Here is a 22998-nt window from a genome sequence, read left to right as displayed (position 1 = left end):
TCTAAGGCTCTCCTAAGGCAGAAGAGTATCTTATGGCTTCCACTCCCCTATTGTTTGTGTAAAAATGCAGATTCACTAAACCAGACTAAATTGTATATTCAGTGGGAGGCTGATCCAGAAGCCACCACTTTTGAGTTGTTGTGCCTTTCCGGATTCAACCTATGTTCATTTTACACATATTAATTGATGTCTCATGTTTCATGTCTCCCTAAAATGTGTAACAGCAAACCGTACTCCAACCACCATAGGCACATGTCTCAGAACTTCCTGAGGCTGTGACACAAGCATATTCTTAACCTTGGCAAAATGAACTTTCTAAATTGACTAAAACCTATCTCAGATACTTGAGGTTCACATACGCATATTTTGGACTAGGGTGATTTACGTTCATTCCAGTATCTATTTGTAACCTTTTAAATTCATTGTTTTAGTATGGATGACTCTGACTTTAAAAGTAATTCCCTGAGCATAGCAACCTGAAAAACATGGAATACAGCTATTTCCAGATAGAGGTGATATTCAAAATATGCAACAACAACATGGAAATGATATTATTAGCACACACACATGTATGAGCATATTTTCCATGGCTTAATTGTTTTCTGCCTTAGAAAGGCAACATCTAGTAAACCATTATATTCCTTCTAAGTGCATGTTAACATGCTACAAACAGTTAAACTTGTTTTTACTTATATAGTAAACACAATACTGACTTTGCAAAACTATTAATTCACTTTTTCATGGCTTAAAAAGTCAGTTGTCTTCTTTTACTAAACAAAAATGGTTTTACTTCTTGTTCTGTTATTGTGTTTTTAAAAGATATAAGATCTGACATTATCAGAGATTTTGCCATTCTTAATTTCAACGATTTAAGAGTAATTATGAATCTCAAGGTAAAACAAATGTGAATCAAACAACTGAAACATAAAGCATGTTTTTTCTTGACAAATTTAAGGATTTCTAGGAAATAAAATTGAATCTAGAAAATTGTTCATGCCTGTAATCCCAGCACTTTGGGAGGCTGAGGTGGGTGGATCACTTGAGGTCAAGAGTTCACCACCAGCCTGGCCAACATAGTGAAACCTCATCTTTACTAAAAATACAAAAAACATAGCCAGGCATGGTGGTGCACACCTGTAGTCCCAGCTACTCAGGAGGCTTATAAAATCATCCCCTTATAAAATCATCAGATCTCATGAGACTTCTTCACTACCATTAAAACAGTACAGTGGAAAACTTTTTAAATGATTCAATTATCTCCCACTGGGTCTTTGCTACAATAAGGATGTTTACAGCTGTCTGATCTTATTTCTGAGTTCTCTATTCTGTTCCGGTCTATGTGTCTGTTCTTGTACCAGTACCATGCTATCTTGGTTACTGTATCCTTGTAATATAGTTTGAAGTCAGGTAGTGTGATGCCTTCAGGTTCATTATTTTTGCTTAGGATTGCCTTGGTTACAGGAGCCCCCTTTTTCTTTTTGTCATTCCACATAAAATTTAAAGTAGATTTTTTTTTCAAATTCTGTAAAAACCATCAATTGTAATTTTATGGGAATATTATTGAATCTATAAGTTACTTTGGGCAGTATGGTCATTTTCATGATATTGATTCTTCCTGTCATGAGCATGAAATGTTTTCCATTTGTTTATGTTGTCTCATTTCCTTGAGCAGTGGTTTATATGCTCCTTGAAGAGGTCCTTCATATCCTTTGTTAGCTGTATTCATAGGTATCTTATTCTCTTAGTAGCAGTTGTGGATGGAAATTCATTCCTTATATGGCTCTCTGCTTGTCTATTGTTGGTGGATAGGAATGCTTGTGATTTTTGCACAGTGATTTTGTATACTGAGACTTTACTCAATTTGCTTATAAGTTTAAGAAGCTTTTGGGCTGAGACCATAAGCCTTTCTAGATATAGAATCATGTCATCTGCAGAGACAGTTCGACTTCCTCTCTTTCTATTTCAATACTCCTTAATTATTTCTCTTTTCTGATTGTTTTGGCCAGAACTTCCAATACTATGTTGAATAGGAGTGTTGAGAGAGGGCATCCTTGTCTTATGCCAGTTTTCAAGGGGATTGCTTCTGGCTTTTGCCCATTAAATATAATATTGGCTGTGGGTTTGTCATATATGGCTCTTAGTATTGAGGTGTGAACCATCAATACCTAGTTCATTGAGAGTTTTTAACATGAAGGAATTTTGAATTTTATTGAAGGCCTTTTTGTGTCTATTGAGATGACCGTGTGGTTTTGTGTTTAGTTTTGTTTATGTGATGAATTGCAATTATTAATTTACATATGTTGAACCATTTTTGCATCTCAGGGATAAAGCCAACTTGATCATGGTAAATAAGCTTTTGATGTGCTGCTGGATTTGGTTTGCCAATATTTTATTGAGGGTTTCTGAATCAATGTTCAGGGACATTGGCCTGAAGTTTTCTTTTGTTGTGTCTCTGTCAGGTTTGGGTATCAGGATGATACTAGCCTCATGCAATGAGTTAGGGAAGCATCCCTCATTGTCAATGGTTTGGAATACTTCCAGAAGAAATGGTATCAGCTCCTCTTTGTATCTCTGACAGAATTCAGCTGAAAATCCATCTTGTCCTGGGCTCTTTTTGGTTGGTAGACTATTTATTACTGTCTCAATTTCAGAACTTGTTATTGGTCTATTTAGGAATTCAATTTATTCCTGGTTCGGTCTTGGGAGGGTGTATGTTTTCAATAATTTATCTATTTCTTCTTCTAAATTGTCTAGTTTATTTGCATAGAAGTATTTATAGTATTCTCTTATGTTTGTTTGTATTTCTGTGAGGTCAGCAGTGGGATCCCCTTTGTCATTTTCATTGTGTCTTTTTTATTCTTCTCTCTTTTCTTCTTTATTAGTCTAGCTAATGGTCTATTTTATTAATTTTCTTAAAGAACCACTTCCCGGATTCATTGATTTTTATTGAAGGTTTCTTTAAATTTTTTTCCTTTTTGCATCTCTGTCTCCTTTAGTTCCACTCTGATCTTGGTTATTTCTTGTCTTCTGCTAGCTTTGGGGTTTGTGTGTTCTTGGTTCTCTAGTTCTTTCGTGATGTTAGGATGTAGAATTGAGATCTTTCTAGCTTTTTGATGGAACCACAGTTTTTTTTTAAAGGCCCTCTGAGCCATTCCTTGTAATGTAGTCATCAAGGAATATAGTGTCCCTATCACTGAGTCTTTGTAGGAGAGTAGACACCTAACTTTTTGAGTGTTTTGCTTCAAGCTACTAAACTACCTTCTGTCATGAAGACAAAAGAATATTCACTTTTACTTTGGTTAAGAATAATCAGCAAACACAGAAGGCCTACCCCAGCTTTTAAAAACCTTGCCATTTGTTTTGGAGGAGGTGAATTTGATCTACGTTCTGATCTCTCTTCAGTATTGCAATAGACATCGAGTAGAGATTTTGTTAACTATTTACCTTAAACTGGTGAAATTTTTCCTTTGGCAGTATTAATGTTAACTTTTCTGAATTTGGTAATTGTATTATGATATGTAGGGAAATATCCAAATTATTAAGATATACTTAAGTGTTTAGGGGTCAAGCATCAAATAGTATCACCTATCCAATGATTCAGCAAAATATCTCTCTTTCTTTCTCTGTCTCTCTCTTTGGCACTCTGTGTGTGTACGTGTGTGCACATGCATTTGCATATGCATACATGCATAAGTAATTGACCAACAGTGAAAGCAAAGGGAGAGTGAGAGTGAGAGAGAGAGAAGAGATATACTGGTGAATAATCAGATGGTAAAATGGAATGGACGTGGCCTTATGAGATAGTATATATAACCTATTACTACATCTGTTACAGTGATTCTGGGGTATGGTCCTCTTCATCCCTTAAGTATAAGAAAATCTTTGTCTCTACTTAGGACTTGATTTTTTTTTTTCTGATGGAAAAAATGATCAAAAATGCTTGTGTCTAAGCATTATACTCCATGATTATATTATCTTTAATCTACACCTTGAGGTGATTAATTAACATTTGAAATACATTAACAGAATCAATATAACAGATGTGCTTTTCTGTACCTATTAAATATCATTATTGAAATCTGTGCCAGAGGGCATTTCAATTAACCAGAGAAATATTAAAAATCAGTTTTATTCATGAAAGTAATGGTATTCAAGAAAAGTGCTTGGGACATACTGCCTTTGTGTTTACGGGTCTCACATTTTTACGGATCTCACTTATGTTGTGTGAATGAGTTACAAGAAACTAGAAAGCTGATCTTTGAATACCTGCTGAGCAGTGCTCAGATTCTAATTCCCATTAGTCCTGTGGTCCCCCTACTTCACAGAGGACACCGTCTCCTCACGTAATTTCTGCTTCTGGATAAAGTGCGAGCCTTTCAGTGAAACTATTAATAACATGACTAATGCATTTTTGGCAGAATTTACTTTAATATTTGTTTTTATAATTACATTCTACATATTAGCAAAGTTAGAAAATACCTCTGGGTAGTCTGCCACTCAAGTTAATTAATATTTACCAAAAGAATTTTACAATTAAGAACCACTATTAGATTGACTTTGATTAGTTCACAACATTAGTTTTTAGGACTGGTGTGAGGATCAAGAAAGATAATAAATATATGTTGCTTATAATATTACCTATTCTAAAATTCAATAAATTTCAGATATTATTTTATATTAATATTAAATATGTGCTACTTCTATTTTTGTTATTTTAAAATTTTTTGTCGAGACAAGGTCTTGCTTTTATTTCCCAGGGTTGTCTTGAACACCTCGTCTCAAACCATCCTCTACCTGCCAAAGTGCTGAGATTACAGGCATGAATCACCGCTCCTGGGTAGTATATTTGCAACTTAATAAAATAAGTCAACATTTGTTTTGAAAAATTACAACAGTCGGCCATAAAATCATGCTTATTTAATAATATACTTTATCAGACAGGGTTCCTACAGTAAACAGGATTCTCTTAATGGTTCAAATGAGGAGAATATTTTCAGATTTATAAGCAGGTTTACTAGAATATAAAAGAGCTGATGAGCTCTTGAGAGAAAAGCAACTGTGAGGAGTTATTATAACACCTACGTCTGTATTGTTAAGGGGAGAAAATACCATTACAAAAATATGAGAAGTATACTTAGAAATGCTGTAGGCCAGGAAAAGAACAACTATGCTCTGTCTGACAGTGCTAAAACATGAAGAGAATGGGAAGGAATGGCTGACCTTCCTCTTTCTCTACCCTCTGATCTCTTGTCAGTAACTTGCATGGTACACATAACAGAAAGCCAGAGGGCAATGGAGTCCAGATGACATAACTCACAGGCTCAGCCTCCAGTATGTCCAGGGAGGCACAGAGAGATGGATAATTTAAGGCAATCGGGAAATAAGCTGTCCACATTCTTTTATTGTCATATGCAAATTATAGTGTTAAAATTTTTGCAACAGATGGCAAACTATATAAATCATTCTCCAATATTTTTTTGTTGTTTAAAACTGACACAGAATGAAACCGGTATGTCTGTCAGTTGATGCTTTGTGAGGCATAGGTTAGTTCAAACCTCACTCCAAACTGTTGAGCACCTCTCATACCTGTAAATGATGTCTTCGTGCACTAAAGCTTTAAAGTTCTATGACTATATAAACATCTTCATTGACATGGACTTTTTTTCTTTAGTGGCTCATTTTACAATGTTTGATATTTGTTTACAACAAACGATTTCTCATTTTTCAGGTGATAAAAACGAACGTTTCATATACCACCACATTAAAATAAGTTGACAAAAGTTCTTTATTGTTATTTCCTGTCACTGTTTCTTCATTAGGCCTTTTTTTTTCTTTCACACTCAGTGTAATAGTAATCAATATGCCCTGGGACTATATTGTGTTTTATGGTTATATTTTCCCAAAATTCAAGCTATGGATGTTAATATTTTATATAGATTTGTATAGGGTACAGAAAAATAAGTGATAGTGCATTTAGGGAAGGTATATTAACCACAGATAGACAGTGCATCCCACCAAATGGCACATTATTCTTTACTGAATCTTGCTAACTGTATTTTTAGAGGGTGTTTTAAACATTTTAGTGTAATATACCAGTTTGAGTATAACTGAATGTTAGAAAAGGCAAAGAGAAAAAAAATTCTACATTAAAAGGCTGGAAATACAGTTTTTTTACTTTAAGAAAGAAAATAAACTGTAGACCTTTAAGAAATCAGTTTTTTATCAGTGAAAATGATCAAAATAGGCATTTAGAAAGTTACTTAAGAAGCATCCATGTGCTAAGAGATAAGAATAGAACACTTTTAATGTTTAGACTTTCGTTGTGGTATTAGTCATGCAAGTTGATTCTTATTTCCAAATGTGGGTTGGCTGTTATAGAATCTTTGCATGTGGATTTGAATTTTTGAATGAGCTTTTGAAGTTCTTGTACTTCAAAAAGATTTCTGCTAGGATTTTGATGGGGATGCATGAATAAGTTTGATAAAGATTGATGCATTAACAGTATCAAGTTTTGGAAACTAACAACAATACATATCTCTCCATTTTTTCTTTTATAACTACTTTATTTTTGTATTTTTATGGATTTATTTTTGAAAATTTTAACTTTTATTTCAGCTACAAAGGGCACATGTGTATATTGCCCCAGGTGGTGAACATAGGACCCCGTAGGTAGTTTTTCAATCCATGCCCTGCTCCTCTGTCCCCCACTAGCAGTCCACAGTGTCTACTGTTCTCATGTTTATGTCTGTGTGTGCTCAAGGTTTGGCTCCCACTTACAAGTAAGGACATGTGGTATTTGGGGTTCTCTTCCTGCACTAACTCTCTTAGGATTATGGCCTCCAGCTCCAGTTGCTGCAAATAACATTATTTCATTCTTCTCATGGCTGCATAATATTTCATGGTGTGTATTCACCACATATACTCTGCAGATTATCCAATCCACCATGAAGGGACATGTAGGTTGGTTCTATGTTTTCACTGTTGTTAGTAGTGCAATGATGAACACATGAGTGTATGTGTTCTAATTTTACTTTGGGGATATACCAGCAATCCCAATGGGGTTGCTAGGTTGAACGGTAGTTTGTTTTAAGTTCATTGAGAAATCTCCAAACTGCTTTCCCCAGTGGCTGAAGTCATTTATGTTGCTACCAAAGGTGTATGTGTGTTCTCTTTTATTTGCAGCCTCACCAGCAGCATGGGTTGTTGGAGATGGTATCTCACTGTGGTTTTAATCTGCATTTCTAGGATGATTAGTGATGATGTACATTTTTTCAAATACTTGTTAGCTACTTCTGTGTCTTCTTTTGAAAAGTGTCAGCCGGGCGCGGTGGCTCAAGCCTGTAATCCCAGCACTTTGGGAGGCCGAGGCGGGTGGATCACGAGGTCAAGAGATCGAGACCATCCTGGTCAACATGGTGAAACCCGGTCTCTACTAAAGATACAAAAAATTAGCTGGGCATGGTGGACTGTGCCTGTAATCCCGGCTACTTGGGAGGCTGAGGCAGGAGAATTGCCTGAACCCAGGAAGTGGAGGTTGCGGTGAGCCGAGATCGTGCCATTGCACTCCAGCCTGGGTAACAAGAGCGAAACTCCATCTCAAAGAAAAAAAAAAAAAAAAAAAAAAAAAAGAAAGAAAAGTGTCTGTTCATGCTCTTAGTTCATTTTTTAATGGAGTTACTTGGTTTTGTCTTTTTGATTTGTTAAAGTTCCTTATAGATTCTGGATATTAGACCTTTGTTGGATGCATGGGTGATAAGTATTTTATCCCATTCAGGAGGTTGTCTGGTTCTATTTTCTTTTTTTTTTTTTTTTGAGACTGAGTCTCACTCACTCTGTCTCACAGGACGGAGTGCAGTGGTGCAATCTTGGGTCATTGCAACCTTCGCCTCCCAAGTTAAAGCGATTCTCCTACCTCAGCCCCCCGAATAGCTGGGATTACAAGCTACTGGCATCATGCCAGCTAACTTTTGTATTTTTAGTAGATATGGAGTTTTACGATGTTGGAAAGGCTGGTCTTGAATTTCTGACTTCTGAACTCGAGTGATCTGCCCACCTTGGCCTTCCAAAGTGCTGGGATTAGAGGCGTGAGCTACTGCGCCAAACATAAGTTGTCTGTTTACTCTGTTAAGGTAGTTTATTTTGCTGTGCAGAACTTAAATGCTTAATTTATTTTAGCAATATTTAGGTCATTTATCATGTGATTACTTATATAGTTAGCTTGAAATTTATCAACTTGCTATTATTTGATTTTTTATTTTTATTTATTTTTTATTGTATTTGGACTCTGGGGTACATGTGAAAGTTGTGTATTCTGTAGGACTGTTGCATAGGTACATACATGCCATGGTGGTTTGCTGTCTCCATCACCCCAACCCGTCGCCTACATCAGGCATTTTTCCTGGTGTTATCCTTCATTTCTCCCTTGCCTTCCACCATACAAGATGTGACTTTTGCCTTCCGCCATGATTGTGAGGCCTCCCCAGCCACGTGGGACTGTGAGTCTGTTAAACCTCTTTTCCTTCATAAATCACTCAGTCTGGGTATGTCTTTATCAGCAGCATAAAAATTGATTAGTATAACCCAGCAATCCTATTACTGTGTATATACCCAAAGGAATAGAAATTATTTTATGAAGATACATACATGTGTATGTTCATTGCAGCACTATTCATAATAGCAATGACATGGAATCAACCCAAACGCCCATCAATGATAGACTGGATAAAGAAAATGTGGTACATATACACCGTGGAATACAGGAACAGAAAACCAAACACCACAGGTTCTCACTTAAAATTGGGAGCTGAACAATGAAAACACATGGACAGAGGGAGGGGAACAACACACACTGGGGTTTCTCTGGGCTGGATGGGGGGTAGAGCAGCAGGAAAAACAGCTAATGCATGCTTGGCTTAATACCTGGGGGATGAGTTGGTAAGTGTAGCAAACCATCATGGTACACGTTTACTTATGTATTGAACCTGCACAACCTGCACTTGTATCCCAGAACTTAAATACAATAAAATTAAAAAGCTGTAGTTTGCAAAAACTGACTACAGACTTTTAAAAGTTTTTCATCTTAAGGAGGCAGAATAATAATTTTTAATTATATTACCCCAAGTGAATAGTCTTAAAAAAAAGAGGAGCGGTAAGATCCAAGATGGCTGATTGCTAACAGTTCGGGATTGTAGCTCCTGGTGAAAGTGCAGAGAATGAGAGGACGCCACACTTTCAGACGAATTTTCATCATTTACGGACCAGCAGATTCCCAGTGGCGGGGCCCCACGGGTCGCCAGCGTGACTCTTGTGGCCTGCACAGCGGTTTTGCCGGTGCCTTGGCACGGCAGCTCTTCATGCAGAGTAAACGGGAGGAGATTCCTGGGCAGAAGAGCACCATCAGTCTTATCGCTGCTGTTTTGGCCGGCGCAGTGGGTTGCTCAGATTCCAGGGCTGGGAATCAATAAACTGGGTGTCCACTCAGAAACTCAACTAGAAAAGCGGTAATTGTAAAGACGACAGATGGAAAAATTTACAACAAAGGGAAGCAACTAGCCTAAAAAGGCTGAGAATACTCAAAATCAGAACCTCTCTCCTTCTACAGAGGATTACAGTTCCTCATCAGCAACGGAACAAGCCCTGATGGAAAAGGACTGTGTGCCATTATCAGAAGTAGGCTTCAGAAGGTGGATGATAAGAAACTTCTGGGAGTTAAAAAAACTTGTTCTAACCCAATGTAAAGAAACTAAGAACTTTGAAAAAAGGTTTGATGAAATGCTAACAAGAATAGACAATATAGAGAGGAATATAAATGAACTAACGGAGTTGAAAAACACAACACAAAAACTTAGCGAAATATGCACAAGTTTGAATAGCCAAATTGATCAAGCAGAAGAAAGGATATTAGAGGTTGAAGACCTACTTAATGAAATAAAACGAGAAGACAAGAATAGAGAAAAAAGGATAAAAAGGAATGAGTAAAGTCTACAAGAAATATGGGACTATGTGAAAAGACCTAATTTGGAGGGAACGATCCAAGATGGCCGATCGCTAACATCCCGAGATTGCAGCTCTCAGGGAAGGCGCGGAGAACTAGAGGACGCCACACTTTCAGACAAAGTCCGGTTGCTCACAGAGCAGAAGATCCCCCAGTGGAGGAAACACACGGGTCGCCAGCGTGACTCTCGTGGCTGGCGCAGCGGTTCCGCCTGCACCTCGGCGTGGCAGCTCTCGGAGCAGAGTAAACACATTTGGAGGACCTGCACGGGCCCCCAGCACAATACCAGAGCCCGGTGAGGCGGTAGTGATGGCACCTCCGCACGGCAGCGCTCGGCGCAGAGTAAACGGGACGGGTTCCCCTTCTGACCGAGGTTTGGAGTCCTGGGAAGGCAGAGTCGCCTACTCCGGACACAAGAAGGAAGCCAGACAGGAGAATCCTGGGCAGAAAAGCACCATCAGTTTTAACGCCGCTGCTCTGGCCCTGGGAACTAACAACCTGGACGTCCACTCAAGAGACCTAATCTGAAAGTTGGTAATTTCAAAGACGACAGGAGGATAAATTTACAATGACGGGAAGAAACCAGCGTAAAAAAGCTGAGAATACTCAAAGTCAGAACGCCTCTCCCTCTAAAGATGATCACAGTTCCACATCGACAATGGAACAAGGCTTGATGGAGAACGAGCGCATCCTGATGACAGAATCACTCTTCAAGGAATGGATAATAACAAACTTCGGTGAGTTAAAAGAACATGTTGTAGCCCAACGTAAAGAAACTAGGAACTTTGAAAAAAGGTTTGATGAAATCCTATTGAGAATAGACAACTTAGAGAGGAGTATGAGTGAATTAATGGAACTGAAGAATGCAATACAGGAACTCCGAGAAGTATGCACAGGTTTAAACACTCGAATTGTTCAAGCAGAAGAAGGGATATCAGAGGTCAAAGTCCAACTTAATGAAATAAAACGTGAAGAAAAGATTAGAGAAAAAAGGATAAAAAGCAATGAGCAAAGTCTCCAAGAAATGTGGGACTATGTGAAAAGACCAAATTTACGTTTGATAGGTGTACCTGAATGCGACGGAGAGAATGAATTCAAGCTGGAAAATACCCTTCAGGATATTATTCAGGAAAATTTTCCTAAACTAGCAAAGCTGGTCAACATTCAACCCCAGGTAATACAGAGAACACCACAAAGATATTCCTCAAGAAGAGCAACCCCAAGGCACATAATCGTTAGATTCACCAGGGTTGAAACGAAGGAGAAAATACTAAGGGCAGCCAGAGAAAAAGGTCATGTTATCCACAAAGGCAAGCCTATCAGACTTACAGCAGATCTCTCAGCAGAAACTCTACAAGCCAGAAGAGAGTGGGGGCCAATATTCAACATCCTCAAAGAACAGAACCTTCAGCCCAGAATTTCATATCCAGCCAAACTAAGCTTCACAACTGAAGGAAAAATAAAATCTTTTATGAACAAGCAAGAACTCAGAGATTTTATTACCACCAGTCCTGCTTTACAAGAGCTTCTGAAAGAAGCATTACACACAGAAAGAAACAACCAGTATTAGCCTTTCTAAAAATACACCAAAAAGTAAAGAGCACCAACATAAAGAAGAATTTATACCAACGAATGGATAAAACAGCTGGTCAACATCAAATGGCAGTAACCCTAAATATAAATTGACTAAATCCCCCAATCAAAAGACACAGCCAAAACCCAATGGCATGTTACATCCAGACCTGTTTCACATGCAAGGATACACAAAGACTCAAAACAAAGGGATGGAGAAAGATTTACCAACCAAATGGAGAGCAAAAATAAATAATAAATAAATAAAAAGCAGGAGTTGCAATTCTCATATCGGATAAAATAGATTTTAAAGCAACAAAGATACAGTGGTAAAAGGATCAATGCAATAACAAGAGCTAACGATCCTAACACCCAGATACGAGACTTAGATTCAATGAGACAGAAAATTAATAAGGATATCAAGGACTCGAACTCAGATCTGGAACAAGTAAACTTAATAAATATTTATAGAGCTCTCCCCTTCAAATACACAAAATATACATTCTTGTCAATACCACATCACACCTACCCATAAGTTTAAATGAAACATTGATTGGCCATTATTAATACCCAATTTTTTTCAAAATAAAGCAATATTTCCATTTACTATCCCTCTTTTTCTTCCTCTTTCTTCCTCTCCTTTACTTATTTTTTTTTTTTTCTTTCCTTCTCTCAAAAAAAAAGAAATCAACTAGTAAACCTCTAGATCCAGGTCGGCAATGTCTCTCTCATTGCTTGATTTCCTTCCTTCCCTTCCCTCCCTCTCTCCCTCCCCGCTTCCTCCCTTCCTTCTTTCATCCCTTCCTTCCTCCCTACCGTCCTTCTTCCCTCCCTTCCTGCCTTCCTCCCCCCCCCTAAAAAAAAAAAAAGACCTAATATACGTTTGATAGGTGTACCTGAATACGACAAAGAGAATGAATCCAAACTGGAAAATACTCTTCAGGATATTATTCAGGAAAACTTTCTGAATCTAGCAAAGCAGCACAATCTTCAATGCCAGGTAATACAGAGAACACCACAAAGATATTACTCAAGAAGAGCAACCCCAAGGCACATAATCGTTAGATTCACCAGGGTTGAAACGAAGGAGAAAATACCAAGGGCAGCCAGAGAGAAAGGTTAGGTTACCCACAAAGGGAAGCCTATTAGACTTACAGCAGATCTCTCAGCAGAAATCCTACAAGCCAGAAGAGAGTGGGGGCCGATATTCAACATCCTTAAAGAACAGAACTTTCAGCCCAGAGTTTCATATCCTGCCAAACTAAGCTTCAGATTTGAAGGAAAAATAAAATCTTTTATAAACAAGCAAGTACTCAGAGATTTTATTACTACCAGGCTGGCTTTACAAGAGCTTCTGAAAGAAGCATTATACATAGAAAGGAACAACCAGTATTAGCCTTTCTAAAAATATACCAAAAAGTAAAGAGCATCAACATAAAGAAGAATTTACATCAACGAATGGATAAAATAGCCAGTTAACATCAAATGGTAGTAACCCTAAATTTAAGTTGACTAAATCCCCAAATCAAAAGATACAGCCAAAACCTAATGGTATGCTACATCCAGACCCATTTCACATCCAAAGATACACAAAGACTTAAAACAAAGGGATGGAGAAAGATTTACCAACGAATGGAGAACAAAAATAAACAAATAAATAAAAAGCAGGAGTTGCAATTCTCACATCTGATAAAATAGATTTCAAAGCAACAAAGATATAGTGGTAAAAGGATTAATGCAACAATAAGAGTTAACAATCCTAACACCCAGTACATAAGACCCATAAAGAGATTCAGACTCAACGAGACAGAAAATTAATAAGGATATCCAGGACTTGAACTCAGATCCGGAACAAGTAAACTCAATAAATATTTATAGAGCTCTCCATTTTAAATTCACAAAATATACATTCTCCACCTTAAATACACAAAATATTGATTGGCCATTATTAATACCCATTTTTAGAATAAAGCTACATTCCCTTTTTCTCCCTCTCTTTTTCTTCCTCTTTCTTTCTCTCCTTCACTCCTTTTTTCTTTCTAAAAGAAAAAAAGAAAGAAAGAAAAGAGGGTGTCTCTTTGCTTATGCCAACCTGATTTGCTAAGGAATAAAGGTAAAAGGAAGATAAGAGGAGGCAGGCAGAAGCCTGTCTAAAGTTTGTTTAAAGTAAGGGAAATGTTAAGGCGGCAGTTTTTGTCAATACAATATTAATAATTAAATATTATTACTTAACATAAAACCAATATTAAATTCAAGTGTCCCCAAGTTGTCCTTTATAGCTATCAAAAAAATCTGACACCCAAAGAATGAACAGGAAAAATATGTAAATGTGACCAAGAGATATATGAAAAGGTGCTCAACATCACTAATCATCAGGGAAATGCCAATTAAAACCACTGCAGACAGATCGATCCAAGATGGCTGACCACTAACACCTCGGGATTGTAGCTCCCAGTGAAAGCTCAGAGAACGAGACGACGCCACACTTTTAGATGAATTTTCGTCACTCATGGATCAGCCGATTCCCAGTGGAGGAGCCCCACAGGTCACCAGAGCGACTCTCGTGGCCGCCGCAGCGGTTTTGCCGGCGTCTCGGCGCAGCAGCTCTTCACGCAGAGCCAACGGGACTGCTTCCCCTACTGACCGGAGTTTAGAGCTCCGGGAAATCAGAGCCGCTTGTTGCAGACTCAAGAGGGAAGCCAGACCAGAGATTCCTGGGCAGAAGAGCACCATCAGTCTTATGGCTGCTATTTAGGCCGCCACAGTGGGTTGCTCGGATCCCAGCACTGGGAATCAATAAGTCGGACGTCGACTCAGAAACCTAATTAGAAAGGTGGGTCATCTACAATGAAGGGGAAAAAACAGCCTAAGAAGGCCGATACCCAAAATCAGAACCCATCAGCAACGGAACAAGCCCTGATGGAAAAGGACTCATCAGCAACCGAACAAGCCCTGATGGAAAAGGACTGTGTTCCATTATCTGAAGTAGGCTTTAAAAGGTGGATGATAAGAAACTTCTGGGAGTTAAAGGAACTTGTTCTAACCCAATGTAAAGAAACTAAGAACTTGGAAAAAAGGTTAGATGAAATGTTGAAAAGAATAGACAATATAGAGAGGAATAAAAATGAACTTATGGAGTTGAAAAATACAACACGAGAACTTAGTGAAATATGTACAAGCTTAAACAGCTGAATGGATCAAGCAGAAGAAAGGATATCAGAGGTCGAAGACCAACTTAATGAAACAAAACGACAAGACAAGAATAGAGAAAAAAGGATAAAAAGGAATGAGCAAAGTCTCCAAGCAATATGGGACTATGTGAAAAGACCTAATATACGTTTGATTGGTGTACCTGAATGTGATGGAGAGAATGAATTCAAGCTGGAAAATACTCTTCAGGACATTATCCAGGAAAATTTTCCTAATTTAGCAAAGCAGGACACTATTCAACCCCAGGCAATACAGAGAACACCACAAAGATATTCCTCAAGAAGACCAACCCCAAGGCACATAATTGTTAGATTCACCAAGATCAAAACGAAGGAGAAAATATTAAGAGCAGCCAGAGAGAAACATCAAGTTACCCATAAAGGTAAGCCTATTAGGCTTACAGCAGATCTCTCAATGGAAACCCTACAAGCTAGAAGAGAGTGGGGGCCAATATTCAATATACTTAATCTACAAAACTTTCAGCCCAGAATTTCATATCCTGCCAATTTAAGCTTTACATTTGAAGGAAAAATAAAATCTTTTAGGAACAAGCAAGTACTCAGAGATTTTATTACCACCAGGCCTGCTTTACAAGAACTTCTAAAAGAAGCATTATACACAGAAAGGAACAACCAGTATGACCCTTTCTAAAAATACACCAAAAAGTAAAGTGCATTAACATAAAGAAGAATTTTTATCAACGAAAGGACAAAATAGCCAGTTAATATCAAATGGCAGCAACCCTAAATTTAAATTGACCAAATCTCCCAATCAAAAGATACAGACAAAATCTAACGGTATATCCAAAGATATACATAGACTCAAAATAAAGGGTTGGAAAAAAAAAAAAAAAAACGTACCAACCAAATGGAGAGCAAAAATAAATAAATAAAAAGCAGGAGTTGCCGTTTTCACATTTGACAAAATAGATTTCAAAGCTACAAGGATACAAGGGTAAAAGGATTAATGTAATAATAAGAGATCTTAACACCCAGATACATAAGACCCATAATGAAATTTAGATTCAACGAGACAGAAGATTGATAACGATATCCGGGACTGGAACTAAGATCCAGAACAAATAAACTCAATAGAGCTCTCCATATTAAACACAGAAAATATACATTATCCACAAAATCTAACGATATATCTAAAGATATACAAAGACTCAAAACAAGGGGATGGAAAAAAACTCACCAACTAAATGGAGAGCAAAAATAAATAAATAAAAAGCAGGAGTTGCAATTCTCACACTTAATAAAATAGATCTCAAAGCTACAAGGATGCAAGGGTAAAAGGATTAATGTAACAATGAGAGATCTTAACACCCAGATACATAAGACACATAATGAGATTTAGATTCAACGAGACAACAAATTGATAACGATATCCAGAACTTGAACTCAGAGCCAGAACAAATAAACACAATAGAGGTCTCCATTTTAAACACATAAAATATGCATTAACCACTTTAAACACTCAAAATATTGATCGGCCATTATTGAAACCCATTTTAGGAATGAAGTAATATTCCTTTTTCCCTCTTTTTCTTTTTTTCCCCTTCTTTTTCTCTTAAAAAAAAAAAAAAAAAAAAAACCACTGCAGAGAGTCACTTCATACCTTTAAGGATATTTATTAAGAAAAATACAAGATGCAAAATGTTGGCAAGAGTGTGGAATTAAGGGATCCCTAATACACTGTTGGTGGAAATGTAGACCGGAATAGCCATATGGAAAACAATGTGGCAGATCCTAAAGTAATTACAAATAGAAGTAACATATGATCCAGCAATCCATCCTCTAGATATATACTAAATAGAGAGTAAATCACCACCTGAAAGACACGTCTTTACTCCTATGTTCATTGCAGCATTATTTATAATAGCTAAGACATGAAAACAAAATGTCACTGATTAATGAATGAATAAAGAGACTGTAGTATGCATATACAATGGGATTTTATTCAGCCTTAATAAAGAAGGAGATTTGGTCATTTGCCACAACATGCATGAACCTAGAGGACTTTATGCCAAGTAAAATAAATCAGACACAGAAAGAAAAATATTCTATGATCTCATGTATGTGTGGAATAAATAAATAAATAAGAGTTTAAATCCATACAGGTAAAGAACTAATCTGATTACCACGGGTCAGAAAGGACAGGAGAAAAGAAAATGGCGAAATGTAGGTCAAAGGATATTAAGTATCAGATATTTAAGATGAACATGTTTGGTGAGCTAATGTACAAAATGAGGACTAAAATTAATAGAGTTGTATTAGGATTTTTTGTTAAGTATGTAGATTTTAGCTGCTTTTGTCACAAAGAATAAGTGTGTGAGATATTTTAATCTGCTTCACTATAGTAACCATTTAATAATCTACAAGTATCGCATAACATCATGTCATAAAACTCAAACAACGTAATACAATTTATTTTTAAAAATTAGTTCCTGACTACATACTGTTCTGAAGCTACCTGCCATACAAACTATTTTCAGGCAAGCTGATTGTACTATAAAAGAAAACTCAAGAATATTTATAGTGTGTAAAAATATCTAGTGCTCAATAAGGTAAAATTATTGTGTCTGGTATTCAATCAAAAGTTAACAGGCAAGAAAAGAGTGGTGAAAATATAACCCATCATGATGAGAAAAATAAACCAGAAGAGTCAAGAAATAACACCTATAAGCCATATGCTGGCTAATATCCCTTGTATATATAGCTATGCTTTTGAGCCAAACAGTATCTATGATGCTGTTACATTTAGTTTTCTACATAAATTATTGCCATAGCAACATTTAGAATATTTAGAACATGTATTTTTCAGTAATCAAGTTTCAGATTTTCAATCTTGATTTAAAATCTCTCATGTAATATTGTGTTTATTGTAACATGTTTTGGAAATTCTCATATGTTTACTAGTTATTAAAATTTTATTTTTATGATTGTTTCTTACACATAATATTTTTGGTCCTTTTTCTTTTATATATATGTGTTTGTTAACTGTACACTTAAGGAAACAACAGTGATGATTGAGGTTTTATTTTTTATAATTTGCGTTTCTACAATCCATTTGGAAAATGGTAAGTTATTGATTGTAATTTCATCATCTAATATTTTTCGTCTGCTGCATGTTAATAAATGGCTGCATTAAACTATTAATTGCTACTATCTGTAACCTGAATTTATCACAGATGCATCACTGTTTTCTATTACGTAGTAATTTGCTCTTCATTTATTTCATTTTGTTACATATATCTAAATACCCTGTATTGGAGACCATATAGGTTGCATATTTAACATGATGTTGCTTTTATGATTATTTTATTCAAAACATAAGTGGATTTAAAATAGAGATATTAATCGAGAACATAATTTTTAAAAATACAACTAATTGACTTAAAATTCAATGTTCCAAGGTGTTACCACTGGTAATAAAATATAAACTAATAATATCTATTTTTAAAAAATTTCTAAAAGTAAATTAATAATGTCTATTTTGAAATAATTTCTAAACATATTCATATATATTTAGGTTGAAAGAGTGACCCTAAATCTGCTTATATCTTAGTCCTTACTCTGCAGCCTTTCCTTTGAATCACTGAATTATGCCCATCCTTCAATTTTGCTGTAGTTAACCAAGGTTAGGTCCTGTTGATTGCAACCAAATAAACTGACACAACCTAGGTGTCCATCTATGAACAAATGAATAAAAAACTTCGATATACACACATGCAGTGAAATATTACTCAGTCTTAAAGAAGGAAGACTTTCTACCATTTAGATGAAACTGGAGGACGTTATCCTAAGCGAAATAAGTCAGACACAAGAAGAAAAATATTGTATGATCTCCTTTGTGGAATCTTTAAAAAGGGTTAATATATTGAGATAGAGAATGAAACAGTGGTTACCAGGGTTAGAGTTGTCAAGGGAGGATAAAGTGGGAAAATAAAGGTAAAAAACATAAAAAACAAAGTAGCAGATCTGTAGGATAAACAAGTCAAAAGATCTGATGTACAACATGAGGACTATCACTAGTAGTAGCATATTCAAGATTTTTGCTAAATGAGTAGATTATAGCTGCTCTTGCCACAGGAGAAAATGGGTAACTATGTGAATTGATGGATGTATTAATGTGTTCCACTCTAATAAGCACTTTATTTAAGCAAATTTTATTTTGTATCTAACATGATGTTATATATCTTGTAACAAGAATACAATATAAAATTTATTTTTAAAAAAATAGTAGGCAAAAAAGACATGACCTAATGGAATTTACATTTCAGTGGAAATCTAGGCATTAAATCCACAATTGCACACTGATAAAATGACAGACTGTAAAAAGTGTTATAAAATAAAATTATAGGATGGTAAAAGCAAAATTTAATTCACTTTTCAGGCAAATCCTCTAGCATCTCTTTATTCATTGGTCTTTAACTCTTGCTATATTGCACATACTCAGTGCCTACTGACCCCCAACACACACAAGCACAATGTTAACCAAACCTTTCTGCTCTACTCACTTAGCATCGTATTTCATATCTATGATTTGTTTTCTTACAGTATACTGACTGATTTACTTGTACTAACTTTCATTGAGGACAAGGATCACATTTGGTTTAACTTTGAACCTTATGTCTAGTTCATGCCTCATAGTCAGTATACTGAGGATACTGTTATCCAACATTTAAAGTGCTGCGGATTCAAGTATCAAATAATCCAGAGGATTCTAATGATGTCTGTGATTCTTTTTGGAATGTTACCTTCAACTTTAAAAAAAGCTTTGTCTTGTCTTTATTATTCACAGTATTTTTATCTTAACTCACCATTTTACATTTCGTGAGTGTTTTCTTTCATATGTAAGAAATTGTATGCCAGTCTTTCAGCTGTTTGACACATTTATTATGGTCAGAGATAATAATAACTACCTTTTACAGGAAGTCCATTATGAGAAAACGAAGACCCAACCGTTAATTGAATACTAAAAATCTCAAAATCAATGGGAGGTGGAGCCATTATGCAAATCTAAGAAAAGTCTCCAGAAAATCTTAGATTTGTTAATTAATTACTATACTGCCCTGCTTTATGTTTAAAATGACTAAAAATTAAGGTATAACAATTGCTTGTAGATCCATTGTTTACTTGCTTATAACCCTCAGAATGACTCAAAATGCTCATTGTGATGAAAGGAGCAGGGGAGCAGCAGGAAAGCCTCTCTGGAGGCCAGATTCTGTCCCTAGGTGGCTATACATCTTTGGCCAAATCAAAAGCTCTTTGGGTGCTTAAGTTGTCAGACAATTTCAAGGTAAATAAATAATAAAACTCTCTAAAACAGTGAACACTTATTATGTGTAAAGTTTATATCTTATGATATATCTATCATATTTTAGTGTTCAATTTATTCAATAAAACTTTTCATTTTCAAGGACTCATTTTATACATAAACATACAAAATTGGTATTTTAATACAAAATTTACTTACTACTGATTTATATTATGGTCTGTGTTCATTTTATTAAAGACTATTTATGACTTTAAAATGTCTTTTCACACCAATAATTGGAAAAGAAAATTTTGAAAAAAGGCAATTAAGTGTATTTTAAGACATTTTGAGCATCAAAGCCTTTTTGAAAGAAAAAAGAGTTTTTCAAAAATGTTTTTCTCTCTAAAAATAAGTGAAAATTATTTCCAAACTACAAACTTCCTTGTAAAATAAATTTGGAGGAAGCTGCTTTCACCATGGTGACAAAAATCTAGACGCAGATTACTTCATCAGAAAAAGGCAATTTTCCATAATCAGTTGAGCTCAGAACACTGAGTATGTTACACTGAATTTCTGATACAAAGCTACTCTTGCAGATATTTGGAAGTGTTTTTGTTCCTACTCAAGGATTCAGAGATATAGGAACTAACTAAACTGATGAATAATGCAAAGCAAATGTAACTTTCATAACAAAGAAGTTATCATTCGTGAGCTAAAACTAATAAAAAAATGTTGTAGTGGCTTAAACAAAGAGGTACTAAAATTAACATTAAAAAATATAAAATACAGATGAGAAGTTCCTTTCTTTAAGCAGTGTGGCCCTTTTTCACTGCTGCTTTTTGGTGAGACCATACAGCACAGTCAAGTGTGACCTCCATGTTTCTGTGTGCATAGTCTCAAGACATTTTCTGCTTGTGTTATATATCACAAAGGTTATTACAAATGGATGGCGACAAGAGTGTCACTAGAATTCTAAGGTTCCCAAATAAAATGCAGAAATCGTAGTGTGTATATCACGTATTTCCTGGATTTTCTTTTCTATATGATAGGTTTCTCTGATTTGGTTTTCAGACTAAGAGAGATAAAGCAGAGGAATAATTGCCTAGACTTGTTCATGTTAATATCTACCTTTAAGTGATTCATTTTCCTATTTCTAATTATTGGAAAAATAATACGAATCTTGTCAACATACCTAAATCAAAGGCTAGCCATCAAATTCACACTAAAACTTTCCTGAAATTGAATATGATATGATCAGTGTATATTCTGTTTTTTTTTTTTTTTTTTTTATGTAACAGAAACTCATTTTTTAGTTACATAGTTTAAATAGCTATACAGGCTGGACACAGTGGCTCATGCCTGTAAACCCAGCACTTTGGGAAGCTGAGGCGGGCAGATCTAGACCTGAGGTCACCAGCCTGGCCAACATGGTGAAACCCCATCTTTACTGAAAATACAAAAATTAGCCAGACTCGGTGGCTGGCACATGTAATCCCAGTTACTCGGGAGACTGAGGTAGGAGAATCACTGGAACCTGGGAAGTGAGGTTTCAGTGAGCACCACTGCATTCCAGCCTGGGTGACAGAGTGAGACTCCATCTCAAATAAATAAACATAAATAGCTGTACATACAAATAAGTTATTTTGAGTATTCGACAGAATTCATTAGGATTAAACATGACTCTGTGAGAGTTCATTTGTTCCTTTGCTCACCAAATGGCTATTGAGCATCTAACTATGGACCCAACTATTTAGGCAATTAAGATTCAATGTATCAAATACTCAAAATCCTTTCTTGTGTGAAGCTTATATTCTATCAGAGTAAAAGAAAATAAGCAAGAAATTTAAAAATAATGAATATGCATATGCAGGCCAGGAGTGGTGGCTCATGCCTGTAATCCAAGCTCTTTGGGAGCCCAAGGCAGGTGGATCACCTGAGGTTGGGAGTTTGAGACCAGCCTTTTAACATGGTGAAACCCCGTGTCTACTAAAAATACAAAGATTAACTGGGCATGGTGGCAGGTATGTGTAATCCTGGCTATTTTTCTCAAGCACCAACAAAGCATTCTTCAGTATAGATAAAAGGTTAGAACACAAAATAAGCCTCAGCAGATTTAAGAAGGTTGAATTTATATAAGTCTCTTTTTGACCACAATGGTATAAAACTGGAAATCCACTACAGGTGGAATTTTGAAAACTCATGAATATTTGGAAATTAAACCACATGCTCCTCAACAACCAATGGTTCCCTGAAGAGATTTAATAAAAATTTAAAAATATCTCAAGACAAACCATAGCGGAAACACAAAATACCAAAACTTATGGGATGCATCAAAAGCAGTTATAGGAGAAAATTTTAGAGTAATATATGCCTACTTGGAAAAAGAAGAAAGAGCTCAAATAATTAAACTAACATTCCCTCAGGGAACGAGAAAGTGAAAGAACACACTAAACTCAAAGGTTAGAAGAAGGAAGACAAGAGTAGAAATAGGTTGGGTGTGGTTGCTTATGCCTGTAATCCCAGCACTTTGGGAGGCTGAGAAGGGAGGATCAGGAGCTCAAAAGATTGAGATCATCTTGACCAATACAGTGAAACTCCCTCTCTATTAAAAATACAAAAAAATTAGCTGGGTGTGGTGGAATGCACCTGTAGTCCCAGCTACTCAGGAGGCAGAGGCAGGAGGATTGCTTGAACCTGGAAGGAGGAGGTTGCAGTGAGCAGAGATCAGGCCACTGCACTCCAGCCTGGCGACATAGAGAGACTCCATCTCAAAACAAAACAAAGCAAGAAACAGAAAGAGTAGAATGAATTAGAGACTAGGAAAACAGTACAAAAGATTAAGAAAACTAAGAGCTGGTTTTCTAAAACAAAAATAAATTGACAAACTTTAGCTTGACTTTGGGTGGCCGAGGTGGGCAGATCACATGGTCAGGAGATCAAAACCATCCCGGCTAACATGG

This window comes from Callithrix jacchus, chromosome 1 (genome assembly GCF_049354715.1).
Source record: "Callithrix jacchus isolate 240 chromosome 1, calJac240_pri, whole genome shotgun sequence".
NCBI lineage: Eukaryota > Metazoa > Chordata > Mammalia > Primates > Cebidae > Callithrix > Callithrix jacchus.
This window is presented reverse-complemented; position numbering follows the sequence as displayed.